The sequence below is a fragment of the Salmo salar genome, chromosome ssa25 (assembly GCF_905237065.1).
Source record: "Salmo salar chromosome ssa25, Ssal_v3.1, whole genome shotgun sequence".
Taxonomy (NCBI): domain Eukaryota; kingdom Metazoa; phylum Chordata; class Actinopteri; order Salmoniformes; family Salmonidae; genus Salmo; species Salmo salar.
In genome coordinates this window covers 51,927,957-51,935,967 of record NC_059466.1, presented here as the reverse complement: position 1 = coordinate 51,935,967, position 8,011 = coordinate 51,927,957, and positions in this window count along the sequence as shown.

The window sequence follows — 8,011 nt, the reverse complement described above, 5'->3', positions numbered from 1 at the left end:
ATATCTGCATTTCAGCCTTGTGGGTATATATATATCTGCATTTCAGCCTTGTGGGTATATATATATCTGCATTTCAGCCTTGTGGGTATATATATATCTGCATTTCAGCCTTGTGGGTATATATATATCTGCATTTCAGCCTTGTGGGTATATATATATCTGCATTTCAGCCTTGTGGGTGTATATATATCTGCATTTCAGCCTTGTGGGTGTATATATATATATCTGCATTTCAGCCTTGTGGGTGTATATATATATATCTGCATTTCAGCCTTGTGGGTGTATATATATATATCTGCATTTCAGCCTTGTGGGTGTATATATATATATCTGCATTTCAGCCTTGTGGGTGTATATATATATATCTGCATTTCAGCCTTGTGGGTGTATATATATATATATCTGCATTTCAGCCTTGTGGGTGTATATATATATATCTGCATTTCAGCCTTGTGGGTGTATATATATCTGCATTTCAGCCTTGTGGGTGTATATATACCTGCATTTCAGCCTTGTGGGTGTATATATACCTGCATTTCAGCCTTGTGGGTGTATATATACCTGCATTTCAGCCTTGTGGGTATATATATACCTGCATTTCAGCCTTGTGGGGTTATATATCTGCATTTCAGCCTTGTGGGGTTATATATCTGCATTTCAGCCTTGTGGGTATGGGGATGGGTATATATCTGCATCCGTTTGGCTTGTCATTTTACATATGCTTTATAATATATGTAAACAATTTTTACAATTTTGAAGTTGTAGTAGTAATTGTTCTGAATAAATAATTGTATTAACAGTTGTTGTATTAGTCCCAGATTAGGGAAATGACTGCTCAGGTTCACATTAAAGCTGATATTTGAAGAGTGACTAATTTCAGTTTTTTTTCCTTTTTTTAAATAATTCAAAAGGGATTTATGGACCTTTATAAGTTGTGACATTGCAGGTTAGTTTTCAACATTTTAAAGAATAAATCTACTGCATGTTTAAATAAAAAGGACTTAACATGTATATATATATATTTATTTAATTATTATTATTATTATTGTTTTATTTGTATTTTTTTACAACAATCTACCAACCAAGAAACTATTTAAAGGTCAAAGTTGACCCCCTGCTGTGGATGTTTGACCCCCTGCTGTGGATGATACAAAGGCTGTGTGGAATGCCCCTGGTCACCCTGGGTGTGAAACATACTTAAAACGCTCAGCGCTGTGGCAAGTCAACATCCCAGTCTCTTGAGAACTGCAAGCTGCCAAGCCAACAGGGGTTGACTCAAAATAATTCACTACTTTTCTCTCGACCTTCTCATGAGACGGACATTGACGTGACTCAGCAGAAGCAGCCAATGGGGTTGAAAGACAATCTAGTTCAAGGAGGTTGAATCAAATCTAATTGTATTAGTCACATGCGCCGAATACAACAGGAAAATGCTTATTTACGATCCCTTAACCAACAATACAGTTTAAAAAATATGAATAAGAAATAAAAGTAACAAGTAATTAAAGAGCAGCAGTAAAATAACAATAGTGAGAATATATACAGGGGGTACCGGTACAGAGTCAATGTGGAGGCTATATACAGGGGGTACCGGTACAGAGTCAATGTGGAGGCTATATACAGGGGGTACCGGTACAGAGTCAATGTGGAGGCTATATACAGGGGGTACCGGTACAGAGTCAATGTGGAGGCTATATACAGGGGGTACCGGTACAGAGTCAATGTGGAGGCTATATACAGGGTGGTACCGGTACAGAGTCAATGTGGAGGCTATATACAGGGAGTACCGGTACAGAGTCAATGTGGAGGCTATATACAGGGGGTACCGGTACAGAGTCAATGTGGAGGCTATATACAGGGGGTACCGGTACAGAGTCAATGTGGAGGCTATATACAGGGGGTACCGGTACAGAGTCAATGTGGAGGCTATATACAGGGGGTACCGGTACAGAGTCAATGTGGAGGCTATATACAGGGGGTACCGGTACAGAGTCAATGTGGAGGCTATATACAGGGGGTACCGGTACAGAGTCAATGTGGAGGCTATATACAGGGGGTACCGATACAGAGTCAATGTGGAGGCTATATACAGGGTGTTACGGTACAGAGTCAATGTGGAGGCTATATACAGGGGGTACCGGTACAGAGTCAATGTGGAGGCTATATACAGGGGGTACCGGTACAGAGTCAATGTGGAGGCTATATACAGGGGGTACTGGTACAGAGTCAATGTGGAGGCTATATACCGGGGGTACCGGTACAGAGTCAATGTGGAGGCTATATACAGGGTATTACGGTACAGAGTCAATGTGGAGGCTATATACAGGGGGTACCGGTACAGAGTCAATGTGGAGGCTATATACAGGGGGTACCGGTACAGAGTCAATGTGGAGGCTATATACAGGGGGTACCGGTACAGAGTCAATGTGGAGGCTATATACAGGGGGTACCGGTACAGAGTCAATGTGGAGGCTATATACAGGGTATTACGGTACAGAGTCAATGTGGAGGCTATATACAGGGGGGTACCGGTACAGAGTCAATGTGGAGGCTATATACAGGGGGTACCGGTACAGAGTCAATGTGGAGGCTATATACAGGGGGTACCGGTACAGAGTCAATGTGGAGGCTATATACAGGGGGTACCGATACAGAGTCAATGTGGAGGCTATATACAGGGTGTTACGGTACAGAGTCAATGTGGAGGCTATATACAGGGGGTACCGGTACAGAGTCAATGTGGAGGCTATATACAGGGGGTACCGGTACAGAGTCAATGTGGAGGCTATATACAGGGGGTACCGGTACAGAGTCAATGTGGAGGCTATATACAGGGGGTACCGGTACAGAGTCAATGTGGAGGCTATATACAGGGTATTACGGTACAGAGTCAATGTGGAGGCTATATACAGGGGGTACCGGTACAGAGTCAATGTGGAGGCTATATACAGGGTATTACGGTACAGAGTCAATGTGGAGGCTATATACAGGGGGTACCGGTACAGAGTCAATGTGGAGGCTATATACAGGGGGTACCGATACAGAGTCAATGTGGAGGCTATATACAGGGGGTACCGATACAGAGTCAATGTGGAGGCTATATACAGGGGGTACCGGTACAGAGTCAATGTGGAGGCTATATACAGGGGGTACCGGTACAGAGTCAATGTGGAGGCTATATACAGGGGGTACCGGTACAGAGTCAATATGGAGGCTATATACAGGGGGTACCGGTACAGAGTCAATGTGGAGGCTATATACAGGGGGTACCGGTACAGAGTCAATGTGGAGGCTATATACAGGGGGTACCGGTACAGAGTCAATGTGGAGGCTATATACAGGGGGTACCGGTACAGAGTCAATGTGGAGGCTATATACAGGGGGTACCGGTACAGAGTCAATGTGGAGGCTATATACAGGGGGTACCGGTACAGAGTCAATGTGGAGGCTATATACAGGGGGTACCGGTACAGAGTCAATGTGGAGGCTATATACAGGGAGTACCGGTACAGAGTCAATGTGGAGGCTATATACAGGGGGTACCGGTACAGAGTCAATGTGGAGGCTATATACAGGGGGTACCGGTACAGAGTCAATGTGGAGGCTATATACAGGGGGTACCGGTACAGAGTCAATGTGGAGGCTATATACAGGGGGTACCGGTACAGAGTCAATGTGGAGGCTATATACAGGGGGTACCGGTACAGAGTCAATGTGGAGGCTATATACAGGGGGGTACCGGTACAGAGTCAATGTGGAGGCTATATACAGGGGGTACCGGTACAGAGTCAATGTGGAGGCTATATACAGGGGGTACCGGTACAGAGTCAATGTGGAGGCTATATACAGGGGGTACCGATACAGAGTCAATGTGGAGGCTATATACAGGGTGTTACGGTACAGAGTCAATGTGGAGGCTATATACAGGGGGTACCGGTACAGAGTCAATGTGGAGGCTATATACAGGGGGTACCGGTACAGAGTCAATGTGGAGGCTATATACAGGGGGTACCGGTACAGAGTCAATGTGGAGGCTATATACAGGGGGTACCGGTACAGAGTCAATGTGGAGGCTATATACAGGGTATTACGGTACAGAGTCAATGTGGAGGCTATATACAGGGGGTACCGGTACAGAGTCAATGTGGAGGCTATATACAGGGTATTACGGTACAGAGTCAATGTGGAGGCTATATACAGGGGGTACCGGTACAGAGTCAATGTGGAGGCTATATACAGGGGGTACCGATACAGAGTCAATGTGGAGGCTATATACAGGGGGTACCGATACAGAGTCAATGTGGAGGCTATATACAGGGGGTACCGGTACAGAGTCAATGTGGAGGCTATATACAGGGGGTACCGGTACAGAGTCAATGTGGAGGCTATATACAGGGGGTACCGGTACAGAGTCAATATGGAGGCTATATACAGGGGGTACCGGTACAGAGTCAATGTGGAGGCTATATACAGGGGGTACCGGTACAGAGTCAATGTGGAGGCTATATACAGGGGGTACCGGTACAGAGTCAATGTGGAGGCTATATACAGGGGGGTACCGGTACAGAGTCAATGTGGAGGATATATACAGGGGGTACCGGTACAGAGTCAATGTGGAGGCTATATACAGGGGGTACCGATACAGAGTCAATGTGGAGGCTATATACAGGGGGTACCGGTACAGAGTCAATGTGGAGGCTATATACAGGGGGTACCGGTACAGAGTCAATGTGGAGGCTATATACAGGGGGGTACCGGTACAGAGTCAATGTGGAGGCTATATACAGGGGGTACCGGTACAGAGTCAATGTGGAGGCTATATACAGGGGGTACCGGTACAGAGTCAATGTGGAGGCTATATACAGGGGGTACCGGTACAGAGTCAATGTGGAGGCTATATACAGGGGGTACCGGTACAGAGTCAATGTGGAGGCTATATACAGGGAGTACCGGTACAGAGTCAATGTGGAGGCTATATACAGGGGGTACCGGTACAGAGTCAATGTGGAGGCTATATACAGGGGGTACCGGTACAGAGTCAATGTGGAGGCTATATACAGGGGGTACCGGTACAGAGTCAATGTGGAGGCTATATACAGGGGGTACCGGTACAGAGTCAATGTGGAGGCTATATACAGGGGGTACCGGTACAGAGTCAATGTGGAGGCTATATACAGGGGGTACCGATACAGAGTCAATGTGGAGGCTATATACAGGGGGTACCGGTACAGAGTCAATGTGGAGGCTATATACAGGGGGTACCGGTACAGAGTCAATGTGGAGGCTATATACAGGGGGTACCGGTACAGAGTCAATGTGGAGGCTATATACAGGGGGTACCGGTACAGAGTCAATGTGGCGGCTATATACAGGGGGTACCGGTACAGAGTCAATGTGGAGGCTATATACAGGGGGTATTACACATATTTTAATGAAGGCCCTGTTATGTTACTTCTTACTGAATAAAACACACATACTGCATGTTAATGACTGGGTAATGTTCTGTGCTGCTAGTGACGTATTCACAGTGTCTGGGAGAAGTACTGTACCCATCAGATATACTGTAGACAAACGTCTGGGAGATGTACTGGACCCATCAGATGTACTGGACCCATCAGATGTACTGGAATCATCAGATATACTGGACCCATCAGATGTACTGGACCCATCAGATGTACTGGACCCATCAGATATACTGGACCCATCAGATATACTGTACTCATCAGATATATTGTAGACAAATGTCTGGGAGATGTACTGGACCCATCAGATGTACTGGACCCATCAGATGTACTGGACCCATCAGATGTACTGGACCCATCAGATGTACCGTACCCATCAGATGTACCGTACCCATCAGATGTACTGGACCCATAAGATATACTGTGAGACAGGTAACTCAACTGGTTGGGCTAGGCTACTGGTCGGGTTAGGCTAGTCTACTGGTTGGGCTAGTCTACTGGTTGGGCTACTGGTTGGGCTAGGCTACTGGTTGGGTTAGTTTACTGGTTGGGCTAGGCTACTGGTTGGGCTAGGCTACTGGTTGGGTTAGGCTACTGGTTGGGCTAGGCTACTGGTTGGGCTAGGCTACTGGTTGGGTTAGTTTACTGGTTGGGCTAGGCTACTGGTTGGGTTAGTCTACTGGTTGGGCTAGGCTACTGGTTGGGTTAGTCTACTGGTTGGGCTAGGCTACTGGTTGGGTTAGTCTACTGGTTGGGCTAGGCTACTGGTTGGACTAGGCTACTGGTTGGGCTACTGGTTGGGCTACTGGTTGGGCTAGGCTACTGGTTGGGTGAGGCTACTGGTTGGGTTAGTTTACTGGTTGGGCTAGGCTACTGGTTGAGTTAGTCTACTGGTTGGGCTAGGCTACTGGTTGGGCTAGTTTACTGGTTGGGCTAGGCTACTGGTTGGGCTAGGCTACTGGTTGGGCTAGGCTACCGGTTGGGCTAGGCTACTGGTTGGGCTAGGCTACTGGTTGGGCTAGTTTACTGGTTGGGCTAGGCTACCGGTTGGGCTAGGCTACTGGTTGGGTTAGTTTACTGGTTGGGTTAGGCTACTGGTTGGGATAGGCTACTGGTTGGGCTAGGCTACTGGTTGGGTTAGTTTACTGGTTGGGCTAGGCTACTGGTTGGGCTAGGCCACTGGTTGGGCTAGGCTACTGGTTGGGTTAGTTTATTGGTTGGGTTAGGCTACTGGTTGGGCTAGGCTACTGGTTGGGCTAGGCTACTGGTTGGGTTAGGCTACTGGTTGGGTTAGGCTACTGGTTGGGCTAGGCTACTGGTTGGGTTAGTTTACTGGTTGGGCTAGGCTACTGGTTGGGCTAGGCTACTGGTTGGGTTAGTTTACTGGTTGGCTAGGCTACTGGTTGGGTTAGGCTACTGGTTGGGCTAGGCTACTGGTTGGGTTAGTCCACTGGTTGGGCTAGGCTACTGGTTGGACTAGGCTACTGGTTGGGCTACTGGTTGGGCTACGCATTGGGTTAGGCTACTGGTTGGGTTAGGCTACTGGTTGGGTTAGTTTACTGGTTGGGCTAGGCTACTGGTTGGGTTAGGCTACTGGTTGGGTTAGGCTACTGGTTGGGCTAGGCTACTGGTTGGACTAGGCTACTGGTTGGGCTACTGGTTGGGCTAGGCTACTGGTTGGGCTAGTCTACTGGTTGGACTAGGCTACTGGTCAGGCTGGGCTACTGGTTGGGCTAGGCTACTGGTTGGGCTAGGCTACTGGTTGGGCTAGGCTACTGGTTGGGTTAGGCTACTGGTCGGGCTAGTCTACTGGTCGGGCTAGGCTACTGTTTGGGCTAGTCTACTGGTTGGGCTAGGCTACTGGTCGGGCTAGGCTACTGGTCGTGCTAGGCTACTGGTCGGGCTAGGCTACTGGTTCTAAAGCTATAAGAAGAATACAAAAGAAGATGGAAGAGAGAGATGCCAGCAGAGATGCAGGACTTGTGCAACAAGGGAACAGTGAAGACAGAGAACATTGTTAAATTAACTCATAGGCTGGGATATTAATCTACCATTCTTAAGCTATAGCCTAAACATTAGGCCTAGCCAACATTACATTTAGGTGACCACCACCTGTGCTATCTATGCAAGCCAGAAACAAACAAATGTTTCTGTCTGACTCACGTTTTTGTGCCAATTCGTCAGTTTAATTAAAATGCGCAATAAAAAATAAAAAGGTAGGCTATAGCGCATGTATCACTGGGCACAGACGTCAATTCAACATCTATTCCACGTTGGTTCAATGTAGGCTAATTTCATTGAAATGTCAAAGGAAAACAACGTTGATTCAACCAGTGTGTGCCCAGTGGGTATGATTAATGAAACCCTGGCTGTTGAAATAGGCAACATATTACAAAGCAGAGAATCCCTATTCTCCAATGAGGTCATCATACAGCTGTCCAGCAGCTCACATACCTTTTCATTAGGAAGTCTAACGTGGATTCCCTAAAATAAGGATTATGATCACACTTCCTCAATTTAAATATGGGTTTTCCTATGGCGAAACCTAT